Below are 13,866 nucleotides of genomic sequence, written 5' to 3' on the forward strand. Positions count from 1 at the left end.
ATATACCTAGTTATGACTTGTTGCTATGTAAAGAAGTTTTATTGTTAATTACTAATACCCATACAGTATATTTCTTGTCCCTGACTCATTTAATTTGCAATTGGAAAATTTTCTCTCTTAATTTCCCTCAACTTTTTCTTTTCCTTACCCCATTTCCCTCCTTCTTGTGAACAACCTGTTGCTTTCTATAACTATAACTCCTTTTCTGTGTTGTTATGTTCATTTGTTTTAAATTCCACATATGAGTAAAATCATTCAGCATTTGTCATTCTGTTTCTGACTTATTTCACTTAGCATATTACCCTCTTGATCTACGAATTTGTTGCAAATGACAAGAAATTATTCTTTTTAGAGCTGAGTAATAACTCATTGTATTTTTATGTGTGTGTGTGCATATATATAGTGCATATAAATATATATTGTGTGTATGTATATATAAATATTGATAAATCTGCATTTAAGTTGGGTAGATATATATACTATAAACACACATGTTCTTTATCAATCATCTATTGATGAGCAATAAATATGCTTCTATATCCTGTCTATTGTGAATAATGTTGCAGTAAATATAGGTTTGAATTTATCTTTTCTAATTAGTGTTATCATTTTCTTGAAATAATTATCCAGATATGGAAATGTTGGTATATATTTCATTTTTAATTTTCAGATATATCTCCATGTTGTTTTCCACAGTGGCAGCACATATTTACATTCACTCCAGCAGTGCATCATGGTTGTTTTTCTTACATCCTCATGAACACTTATGTTTGTTATCTTTTTGATAATAGTCATTCTGACAGGAGTGACATAAAATCTCATTGTGTTCTGGACTTGCATTTTTCTGATGGTTAGTGATGTTGATCGGTTTCATATGCCTGTTGGTTGCCTTTCCCCCACTGTATATTCAATTTTTGTAATGGGATAAATGACCATAAGTGTCTGATTTCATTTTGAAGCATTCTTTGTGTTCCATTATTCTGTTTGTTCTGTGCCACTACCATATTCTTTTAATTCTGTAGCTTTTAATTGTAGTTTAAAATGAGGGACAGTGATACACCCTCTTAGTTCTTTGTCAAAGCGTTTGTGTTTTTAGTTTGTTTTCTTTTCTTTCTTTTTTTTAATTGATTTCAACTATTTTGTGTTTACATGTAAATTTTAGATTTATTTATTGTAAATTCTGAAAATGCCCTTGGTATTTTGATAGGCACTGAATTTAATTTGTTTATTTTCTTGGCTAGTACTGTCATTTAAAGAATTTATTTTCTCATCTACCAACACAGTATATCCTTTCATCTGTTTGCATTATCTTCAATTTCTTTTGTAAATATTATACAGTTATCTGAGAACAGGTCTTTTAACTCCTTGGTTGGAAACATTTCTTGATTTTTTTTTGTTTTTTGTAATCCAGCTGTAAAAGTGATATTTCTCTCACTTTCTCTATCTATTAGCTTGTTGTTAGTGTGTAGAAATGCAAGTTTTCTGTATGTTAATTTTACATTCGGAAATTTTACCAAATGCGTTGATAACTCCTAGAAATTTTGTGGCACCATTTTTAGGATTTCTGTTTAAAGTATTTCATCTGCAAACAGATACTTTTACTCCTTTTCTTAATTAGTTATATTTTATTTACTTTTATTTTGGATAGCTATGGCTAGAATTTCCAGTACTATACTGAATAAAAGTGGTAAGAATGAGCATTCTTGTCTTCTTCCTTCTCTTATTGGGGATGCTTTCAGCTTTTAATCAGTGAGTGTCATGTTAGCTGAGTTCTTGTCATATATGACCTTAACTATGTTGAGGTATGTTTCTTTATACCCACTTTGAGGAGAAATATATTCTTAAAAAGATACCAAATTTGTCAAAACATTTTATGACTCTATTGATGTGACCATATAATTTTTATTCTTCAGGTTGTTAGTGTGGTGTATCATACTGATTAATTTGTGGGTATTTAATCAATTTTGCATCCCTAGAAAAAAATGGACTTATTCATATTGTATAATCCTCTGAAAATATTGTTTGATTTGCTAACAATTTAGTGATGATTTTGCATCTATGCTTATCAGTAGTATTTAATCTCTAATTTTTTGAGGTATTTGTTCCAGTTTTACTAGTGGTGTGATACAGAAATGTGGGGTAGAAAGCCTTCCTTCCTCTCGAAATTTTTGGAATACTCTGTGAAGTATAGGTGAAACCTCTTCTCAAAATGTTTGGCAGAAATCACCTGAGAATCTGTGTAGGCCTGTAATTTTGTTTCTTGGAAGATTTGGTTTAATTACATATTCAATTTCATTAGTGATAATCTGTTCATATTTTCTTTCTCATTCCATTCTGGAGATTAGTTCTTTCTAAGAAATTGTCCATTTCTTCTAGGCTTTCCATTTTATTGGCATATAATTTGTTGTATCATCTTATGATGCTTTGTATTTCTTTGAAATAAGATGTAACTTCTCATTCATCTCTGAGCTTATTAATCTGTAACTATCTTTTTTGCTCTTGTGTCTGGTTAAAGTTTATCAACTTTATTTATCTTTCAAAAGGCATTATTTAGTTTGATTATATGTTTCTATTTTAATCTTTATTTTATTTAATTATGTTCTGTCCTTTCAGCTGTCTTTCCTTCTAGCAAAAAGTTTGTTTATTATTTTCTACAACATTTGCTGGTAACTATATTTTATAAGAGAGAGATATTTCCTATTTGTATAAGTGGGATTATTTTGCTATAAGCATCCCTATTAATACTGCTTGTGCTATACCCCATGGATTTTGTTTTGGTTGTCATGTTTTATATATATTTTTTCTTTCAATTATTCAGCAATCCATTTGTTGTTAATATTGCATGATTTATCCTCCACACTTTAGTATTTTTCTCAGGTTTTTTCTTTTAGCAAATTTTCATTCTCACAGAATCCATAAGTTTCTTCAAAAAACAAGGAGAATAATACTAAAATTTATACATAAATCTGAAAGACCCAAATTTTCTAAAAGTATTTCGAAAAATGAACAAAACTGTGGGCATTACCCTCTCTGACTTTATAACATACTACAAAGCTACAGCAATCAATACATCAAAATATGGTACTTAAAGAAACACATAGATCAGTAGAACAAAATAAAGAGTCCAAAAATAAACCCGCACACCTAAGGTCAATTAGTCTACAATGAAGGAGGCAAGAGTATACAATGGAAAAAAGGCAGTCTCTTCAACAAGTAGTTCTGAGAAAAGTAGACAGTACATGTAAAATGAAGATGTAAGAGCACTTCCTTCCAAAGTATAAAAAATGAGGTAAAAATGGATTAATTTCCCAAATGTAAACACAAATTTATACAATTTCTGACCAAGAACAGGAGCAGAAGTGACTCTGAGATAAATCATAGCAATGTTTATTTTTGATTTGTCTTCAAATTTCAAGCATAAAGGAAAACTAACAATTATAGTTTTTAGTTTACTGAGGAAAAAATAGATGTATTATGTGACACAGGGATTCTAATTCTTGTATATGTGTGATGTGCAAAACCTTTTCCAGAGCAAAGGAAACCTTCAACAAGACATGATATCAGACAGAATAGAAGGAAAAATTTCAGACAATGAGACCAACAAGATGTTAATATTCATAATATATATATAGCATATTAGACAAAATATTTAATAAACAAAGACCCCAACTTAAAAACAGTTGAAGGATCTTCATGGAAACTTTTCAAAAACAGACATGTGGATGATTTTCATGCACATAAAAAGAAACATATTGTTGCTATTCATTAGGAAATTAAAAATCAAAACCAGAATGAAACATAATCTCACAACAACCAAAACGGCTTTTAATAAAAACTCTACAAATGACAAATATTAATAAGAATATCAATAAGAGGGAACCCAGGTGCACTGTTGGTGGAAATATAAATTGATGCATCCACTATTATAAAAGTGTGGACAGTGCTAAGGAAACTAGAAATAGAAACATTATATGTAGCCACAATTCCAGTTTTTGTTATAAATCTGATAAAAATGAAAACATTAACTTTAAAGGATAAATTACCCACAGAGTTCTTAACATCATCATTTATAGTAGCCAAGGATAGAAGCACAACTCAACTGCCTATCAACAGATGATTGGCTCAAGTAGATGTGAGATATAGATAACATAATAAATACTAAGTCATTGTCATATTAAAAAATAAAACTCTACAATTTGGAAATATGTGAGTGGACCCAGAGATTATTGCACATAGTAAAATAAGTCATACAGAGAAAAACACACTATGTTGTCACTTAAATGAGGAAAATAAAGATATAAGAGAAATAATCATAAAAAAACAGAAACAGAATCACGTATATATGTGTAGTGTACCAAGTAGTGGTTTCCTGTGGGGACAGGGAAGAACGATGGAGAAGACAGAAATGTGCAAGATACTGGTAATAAATTAGAAAACCAAAAGGGCTATATTTACAGCACAGAGAAATATTTTAATAATTTAATTGATTTTAAAGATGTTATATGGATATATTATAGTAAAATGTGTATGTGGGTGTAAAAAACATTGAAGAAAAACCCCAGGAAAAACAAAATATTTTGTAGTTCTATGATATTAAGGGATGTGATTTGTTCACTTTCTTTACTGTTCTTATAATGTCCTTAGTAGAATTTAAGCTTTCATTTGAAAAAGTATATACTTTTAAAAGTGACATAAGTTTAAATTATTTTTGTCTCTCCCCTTACATCTACAGTCAGTAAAGCATTCACATCTGAAGAAAAATAACTACAACACAAAGCAATAATCCAGAAGGCATGTGAACAGGTAAAGTTTGATGGACTAAAATACACAAATGAGGCTGAACTAAGGGAAGAGCAGATTTGGTGTCTGCAACCAAGGCCCACTGACTAAGATATCTTAGTCCACAAGTTCAGAGAACCCAGTAGAAACAGAGTCACAGTGGTTCGCACAGATTCGACCTCCAACTTCACCAGTGCTCATGGTCACATGTAATTAGGAGGGACCCACAATGGAGACAGAATTTCCATCCTTCAGACGCTCAGACATTCATGACACTGTCCCTACTCCCCATTCACAGTGGTGGAGACATGTTACCTTGCAATACTGGACATGGCAAAGGCACTTGCCTGATTCCAAATACCCACCTGTCTTTACATGTTTCCTCACTGAGTACACTGAGTTTCAAGGGATATCAAATAAAAGGAAGGGTTCACAGTCCCAGTGACAAGAGTGGCATTAACTACCAGAGAAGTCTAAGAAGTGACAATGAAAACATATCTTTATCCAGAAAATAGTGACTGGAAAGTGCCAGTTTGAAATATTATCACAGGTAGCTCAGGTAAGTAAAACAAAATCTGTGCAATATTGCAAACAACCAGAAAACAAAAACAAGGACTCCAACTCAAAATCTGTTATTTAGTGTCATCAGAGAAATAACTTATCAAGACCATGACAAATCACAGTAACATTATAGGGCATGCACACACACAGATAGACACACAAAGTCACCGACACAGACACAGTCAAACACGCACATGCAACTGCACACACACACACACACAATGTCAACCCTGCAGCAAACAAACTTAAAGTCATGGTATATTGCCACATTACTAATAGAGAATCCAAATAGGTGTCATACAGAATCTCAATACAAAAAACAAAACTAAGAAAGCAGTTTAGTGAGCTCAGGAATAAATGAAATGATGATAAGGAATACATTATCAAAGAGACTGAATCTATAAAATAACCAAATAGTATTGGAGGACCAGGAGAATTTAATAAATGAGATGAAGAAAGCAACAGAAAGCATTGGAAGTAGACTGTCTTTGTGGAAGAGAGATTAGCAAACTCACCAATACAAAACTAGAAATGATAGGAGATGGCAGAGATTCAAGATATTAAAAAGTGAGGGAATTCTACAATAGCCATCAGACTTCTTCAGGAAGTACACATTAGACTGGAATCCTGGAGGGAGAAGAAATTTAGAAGGCAGCTAATGGTTTATTTAAAGAAGTAATAGTTGATAACTTTCCGAACCTGTGTAAGAAGCTGATATACATGTCCGTGAGCCAACACCAATAACTATAAGAAAAAGGGACCTCCTTCAAGATACGTCATATGCAAATTGGCAAGTCAATGACAGAGTAAAATTTTAAAAGCATCCAAAAAAGTTATGATAATCTACAAATGAACCCCCATTAGGCTATCAGCAGATTTCTGAGAAGAAAACATAGGCCAAGGGTAAATAAAATTACATTTTCAAATACTAAAATACAAAATGTCTCACCCATTAATACTTACACAATTATCACTTAGAGATACAGTGAAAATAAAGACTTTAACAGACAAACAATACCTGAATGAGGTAAAATAAACAACCGAGATAACTTATAATAGGTGTAAAAAAGAAGCTTTCCAAGAAATATAAAATGGCAAAAATATGCAAAACATTGACCAAAATGCTAAGGAGAGACCACGAGAAATTTGCAACTGTTTCTTTGGGTATGTTTTTAAATGCTACTATAATATATGGATTAAAGAGAGAAAAATAGGAAATCAGTTGCAATAAATATAGATACTTCAAACTGGTTACATGTTCATAGCAGTAAAAGAAATAAATTGAAACAGTAATCATAAAAGGTAAAGATTAAAAATAAAATAATATTTAAGGAAGCTTCTATCAGCTGATAAAGGACTAAATTACACATGAGATGTTTTATTTTTAATTGAAGTACAGTAAATGTAGTATATTGTGTAGTTTCAGAAGTAAAGCATAGTTATTTTTACCAGTTTGTAGATTTTATTGAATTATGAATTATTAAAATGATTGTAACATACAATTATTTTAAGCCATTGTGTATAATTCCCTGACCTATGCAGATTATTCTTGTTGCTTCTCTCCTTTATTTATACTAGTTTGTATCTGTCAATGTCCTACCATTAAATTCTCTTTTCCTTCCGCTTTGGTAAACATAAATATTTTCCCATATCTTTGAGCCTGCTTAAGTCTTGTCTATCTAATCTCTTTACCTCTCCATCATGTCTCTGTCTATTTATCCATGTATCTATCTATCTATCTATCTATCTACCATGTATGTATGTATCTGTCTATCTATTTATCTGTCATCTATCAAAAGATAACTATAGATTGATGTAAACTGATAATTGTTATTCTTTATATTCCACATCTAAATTATGTTATATTCTTTTGTCTTTTTCTAAGTTACTTCACTAAGCACAATATTTACTAGGTTCATTCATGATGCTGAAATAACATAGTGTTATACTTTTTCATCACTGAGTAATATTCTATGGCATATTTATAGAAACATCCTATCTTCTTAAGTCCATAGTCTACTGTGGACTCTTGGATTGCTTCCCTGTCTTGTATATTATAAACACTGCTATTGGGAACATTGGTTCCTCTCAATTTAGGGTGTTTCCCCAGATTTTCTCTATGAGAGACATTACTGGGTCATATGGTAGTTAACTTTTTAGGTTTTAAAGAAATCTGAATACTGTTTTCCATAGAAGTTGTAGCAATTTACATTCCTGCCAAGAGTATACAAGAGATTTGTTACCACAACATCATCTCCAACACTTACTATTTGTAGACTTTTTGATAATAGCCATTTGACCTATGTGAAGTGATAACTCATTTCAGTTTTGATTTGCAATTACCTAATAATTAGTTATGTTGAGCAATTTTATCACTTGCCTGTTACTCATCTGTAAGTTTTCTTTGGAAAAATATTAACTCAGGTACTCTGCTCTTGTTATTGATTGGGTTTTTGTTTTTCACCTTGTGTTGTGTAATCTAAATACATCTTACATCTATTAACATACATCTATTAACCCCTGGTCACTTGCATTGTTTGCAAATATGTTCTCCTATTACACAGGCAGTGTTTTCATTTCATTGATATTGTCCTTAGCTGTGCAGAAATTTTCAAGTTTGTTTAGGTCCCACTTGCTTATTTTTGCTTTTATTTCTTTTGCCTTAGGAGATTGACATAAGAAAATATTCCTATGATATATATCCAATAGGGTTTCACCTACATTCCCTTCTAGACGTTTTATATTATCAGGTCTTATATTTAGGTCCTTAATATACTTGGAGTTTATTTTTGTATATGATGTCAGGGAATGCTCTCATTTCACTGTTTTACATGTAGATGTCCAGCTATCCCAACACCATCCATTGATGAGACTGTCTTTTCTCCATTGTGTACTCTTGCCTCTTTTATCATAGATTCATTGCTCATAGGTGTGTGGAATTATTTCTAGGCTCTCTATCTGTTTCTAATTGATTATATCTCTTTCCCAATGCCATACTGTTTTTATTACTGTAGGTTTGTAGTATAGTAAGGTGTCCGGGAGGGTTATACCTCCAGATATGTTGTTTTCCTCAAGATCATTTTGGCAATTTTTAATGGTTTCATGTAAAACTTAGAGTTATTTAATTTCTGGTCCTGTAGAAAATACTACAGCTTCGTAACAAGAATTGCACTTGATCTGTAGGTTTCTTTGTGTAGTACGGCCATGTTAACAAGACATCTTTCAATCCAAGAGCACAAGACATCTTTCCATTTCTTTGAAACATTTCAATCCAAGAGCACAAGACATCTTTCCATTTCTTTGAAACATTTTTAATTTCTTTGTCAATGTTGTGTAATTTTCAGTGTGTAGATATTTCACATATGTTGCTACATTTAATCCAAAATATTCTGGGGAATGGGGTTTTAAACATTATTGCTTTCAATGTCCATTTTATGGTATCTCTTCATTAATGTGTAGAAATGCAAGAGACTTTTTTACGTTAATCTTGTACCCTGCTCCCTTAATGAAATTATTTATTGTTCATAATAGTCAGTGTGGAGCCCTTAGGACACTCTATGTAGATTTTTATGCCATCAGTACTGGTGAAAATTTGGCCTCTTTTTCCATTTTGCGTTTCATTTACTTTTTTTCTTTTCCTCTTCCTTTCTTGTATTAGTGTGGAACACAAGTGGTGACAGTAGGAGCCCTTGTCTTGTTCCCGAATTTACCCAGAAGGCTTTCAGCCTTTCCCCTGAGTATTATAAATTGTTATAAATGGCCTTTAGTATGTTGAGAGATGTTCCCATTTTACTCACTTTCATGAGAGTTCTGAAGGTTAATGTATGTTGAATTTTCATGTGCTTTTTCTTTGTGTATTGACATGGTCTTGTGAATATTGTCCTTCCTTTATTAGATAATTGTCATACTGATTGAATTGTGTATGTTGAACCATCCTTGTGTCTCTGGAAGGAATCCAACTGATCATAATGTATAATCTTTTCTATGTATTGCTGGATTAATTTGTTGATGTTTTTTGAGGATTTTTGAATATATATTCATCTAGGATATTGGATTTTCATTTTCATTTTTTTTTGGTATTTTCTTTGACTGGTTTTGTTATCAGTGTAATGGTGGCCTCATAGAATAACTTTGGGAATTTTCCTTCTATCTTCATTTTTTAAAATAGTTGGGGGGAAAGTGGTTTTAGGGAATGCATCCAGGCATTTTGTTCAAGGGGTGTTTTTAAAATTACAGATTTTATTTAACTTATACTGATTGCTCTTTTCAAGTTCTCAGTTTTCCCTTACTTCACTGTTGGCAGGCTGTACATTTCTAGAAAATTGTGCATTTCTTTTAGGTAGTCCAGTTTGTTGTCATGTAAAAGCTCATAGTGCTTTCATAACCTTTTTTTTTTTGTATTTCTGAAATATCAGATGTTATTTCTACTCTTTCATTTCTTATTTTGTTTTGGTCCAGTCTCTGTATTTCTTGATAAGCCTGGCTAAATGCTTACATGTTTGTTAAATTTTTAAGAAAAATTAAAGTTGTTGATGATATGAATTGTAATTTATTTTTCAACTTTTACTTTATTTATTTTCAACTTAATCATTAAAGATTTCTCTTTCTATTGCCTTTGGGTTTTGTTTCTTTTATTTCTTGTTATTTTTGGTGGTATGCTTTGTCCTTTCTATGAGGTTTTTCTTGTTCCTTGTAGAAGCCCTGGCTTCTTCTCAACTTCCCTCTTAGATTTGTCTTTGCTGCAACCCATACATTTTATGAAGCTGTGTTGTCATTGTAATTTGTCTCCAGGTATGATTTTATTACCTCTTTGATTTCATCATTGAACATGTTTTATTTTATTTTTTTAAAGGATGTGGTTTGACCTCATGTTTGTGCTTTTCCTATTCTTCTTTCTACAGTTGATTCATAGTTTCATACTTTTGTGTATGTAAAAATACTTGCTGTAATCTATATTTGCTTAAAGTTCCTGAGGCTCATTTCATGACATAATGTGTGGTTAATTCCTTAGACAACATCCTGTGCACACTTGAAAAGTTTATGTGTTCTGCTTTTCTGATGCAGTGTCTAACATTTCAGTTAGGTTCAAATGATCTAATATGCTATTAAGACCTCTGTTTTCTTACAGATATTCTTTCTGGATGATCTGGCCATCATTATAATAAGATCTTAAACTCATCTGCTATTATTGTTTTATAATGAATTAATTCTTTGTTGTCTACTAAAATTTCTTTTTATACATAGGATCTATGGTGTTGGGTCCATATATACTTTAATGAGTGTAATACCCTATTTTTTTATTGATCTCTTTTTCTTTATATAATCTCATGTTTCTTTCATTTTGGCCCTTATTTTAAAATGTATTTCCTATGAGTTGAGCATTGCAATCTGCACTTTCTTGTCATTTCCAGGGAATATCATTTCCATTTATTTCCAGACTATGTTTATCTTCCACCATAAAGTGAGACATTTTTGGGGGGGAGGCAAAGATGTTAGAGCAGAAGGATGCCCGTAGCTCACCCTTTCACACAAATGCACCAAGACTCACATCCACAGACCCACTCAGCTAACCAGAGGACCTGCAAAACTCTGCCAGAACATTGTCCTCTTCAATAGATAAAGGTGCGAAAAATCTGGTAGGAGAAATGAAGAAAGAAAGAAGAAAAGGCAAAACATAGTGGGACAGATCCCATGGGGAGGGAGCAGCAAAGAAGGACTGGTGCTCATTCACTGTATCTCCCCTCTACAACTTAGAGTTTGGCAGGACGGAAGGGGAGCCTCCAAGGTTTGACCTTTACAAAGTATAATTTGACTGACAATTCTAAGTTAACAGGCACAGAGGATCACTCTGAAACACAGCCAAAAATGCACCCCAGATGCAGGGGGCAGGGCCTTGCTGCCCGAGCTGGGAGGAAGATGGGGATGGCTGCACTGAGGCATCCCAGTGGAATGGAAAAGGCTTTGTGCCATTGCTGTGGGTGCAAAGGGCAGAACAACCTGGGCCTTCCATAAAACGACAGGGCAGATGTGCCCTTTTGGGGGGAAGGGTACTATCCCCATCTCTGGAAATCTGCAAAAAGTTCTAGGTGAAGAGAGTTGGGGCTAAGACACAGCCACCATAACCTCTGGTGTTTTGCACCCAGGTGACAGTGGGGGCAAAACCTGCATCTACACCTAAGAACCTAGATGCCTCAAGAGCCAGATGGAGACTTGCCTACAGCCTGAAGCAGATAGGATACTACTGTCCTGGTTTCTCAGAGATCTTGTCCACCAAGACAAACAAGGAGCTGGATTTTGGCCCAGAACAGGGACAGGGCAGATACTCAGTCTACCCTGAGCCCACTTCTGTTGTGCAAACCCGAGGCAGAAAGTACAGTGTCACAGTGCAGCAGAGTGACCGGCACCCTGAGGGTGCATGTGGCCCCCTACATTTTGGGCTGGAATGCAGCCCCTGACCATGGTGTTGGGAAAGGTTGTGATGCCCAATCCTGCCTTGTCAGTCTGCAACATCTGACTGCAGCATCAGGCAGGGCAGTGATAAGCCAGCCCATAGTAAAGAGAGCTGAACCTGACCCAGTGTTGGGTTTAGGAGCTATCTGCTTGCCGACATGCCCTGGGAGCACCACAGATGAGGGCTCCAATGGAGGGTCTCAGGAAACAGCAGGCTGAGATTCCAAAACAGGATGAATACAGAAAAATTTCACAGTCTCCAGGAGGACACTGACCACCCCCATGTTTTAATCTGTTTTACCTATTCCATTTTCCATTACCCTCCTAATTTTTACTTCTTATGCAATTATATATACCCCCATTTAAATCCCTTTGAAATTTTTAAAAATATTTTTATTATTATTATTTATCAGATTTCTGCTTCAACTTGTTTTTCTATTATTCATTATACAATGTCTTCAAAGCTTTTGTTCTCCCTTCTTTAAAATTCTTCATCTCTCTCTCTCTTTTTTCCATTTTCTAACTTGTATTACTACATAGGTATTAGGTAGATAAACTCTTTTAGGACCGCAGTAGATAACTGATACTCCATAAATCACAGTGCCAGAGAGGTAGGTGCAAGATGAAGAAGCTGAGAAACCATTCACAATTAAAAGAACAAGAGATATCCCCTGAATTAATGATCAGTGAAATAGACATCAATATCCTACAAGATCAAAATTTCAAAAAAATAGTGATCTTATTATTGAAGGAAATTAAAGATAGTGTTTAGAGATATAAAATATGTTTAAAATGAAATGAAAGGTATAAAGAAGAGCTGAGTAGAATTAGTAAACCCATTGACTGAGATGAGGAATGATATAAAAGCATCACAAAGCTGACTAGACAATGTAGAGGAAAGAATTAGTGACTTAGAAGACAGGACAATAGAAAGCACACAATCAGAATAGCTACAAGAGAAACAATGAGAAACAAATGAAAAATGCATGAGATCTATGGGATATTATAAAGCATGCCAATCTTGGTATGATAGAAGTCCAAGAAGGGGAGGAAAGATCAAAGGTGATTGCAAAGCCGTTTGAAGAATTCATGACTGAGAACTTCCCAAACATAAAGAAGGAATCAGATACTCAGGTACAGTAAGCTCAGAGTGTCCAAAACAGGAAGAACACAAATATACCCACACCAAGACATATAATTAAGATGGCCAGAGCCAAGGATAAAGAAATGATCCTAAAGGCAGCAGGAAAATAGCAAAGAGTGAGATACAAGGGAATCCCCATAACTCTCCCAGCTAATTTCACTACACAAGTACTACAGGCCTGAAGGGAGTGGAAAGATATATTCAAAGGCCTGAGTGAAAAAAGATATACCCTAAGATACTTTAATAAGCAAGTCTATCCTTTTTGGTAGAAGGAGACATAAAGAATTTCACAGACAAGAAAATGCTTCAAGAGTTTAGCAACACTAGACCCATGCTAGAAGAAATATTGAAAAGTCTACTCTAAATAGAAAAGAAGCAGGATGCTTCAGAAATGTGAAATTCACAGCTGGAAACGTGATAACTCATGAATTACAAATAAAATATGCACAAAATTTTAAAATAAGATATCCAAATCATTGAGAGTCGGAGAGGGAAGCAGGAAAATAGAACTTTTTTTTTTTAGTCTTTAAAAATTCTTTTGTTTTTGGTTAAATGGGATTGAGATCATGTTACTATCAGTTTAATAAAAGCAGTTATAATAATGGTCTAAAAGACTTATAATGAAGGGTGACAACAAGACTAAAACATATCAGGGAGTCACTAAAACAAAATAAAATTCATGAAAATACAAAGGAAAATGACCAAACCATAAAAGGAAGGTGATATGAACAAAGAGGAAATAACAAATCAACAGCAAAGATAAGGTAAAAATGGCAATAAACAGAAACCTATCATTGATTACTGTAAATGTTAATGGAATAAATGCTCCAGTAGAAAGTCAAAGAGTGGCATGCTGTATAATGAAGCACGAACCTTCAATATGCTGCATACAAGAGAACCACTTCAGATAGAAGGACACATATACATTGAGA

General features: G+C 33.4%; 1 long non-coding RNA gene across 1 annotated transcript in view; it reads left to right on the forward strand.

Annotated features, from left to right (window-relative positions):
• Positions 1 to 13,866, forward strand: part of LOC140692768 (uncharacterized) — a 36,491-nt gene that overhangs the window by 5,505 nt on the left and 17,120 nt on the right. Inside the window, exon 3 of the long non-coding RNA XR_012068337.1 lies at positions 4,733 to 4,803. This is a non-coding gene — a long non-coding RNA (uncharacterized lncRNA). The remainder of the gene's footprint in view (positions 1 to 4,732; positions 4,804 to 13,866) is intronic.

This window comes from Vicugna pacos, unplaced genomic scaffold (assembly GCF_048564905.1).
Source record: "Vicugna pacos unplaced genomic scaffold, VicPac4 scaffold_17, whole genome shotgun sequence".
NCBI classification, from domain to species: domain Eukaryota; kingdom Metazoa; phylum Chordata; class Mammalia; order Artiodactyla; family Camelidae; genus Vicugna; species Vicugna pacos.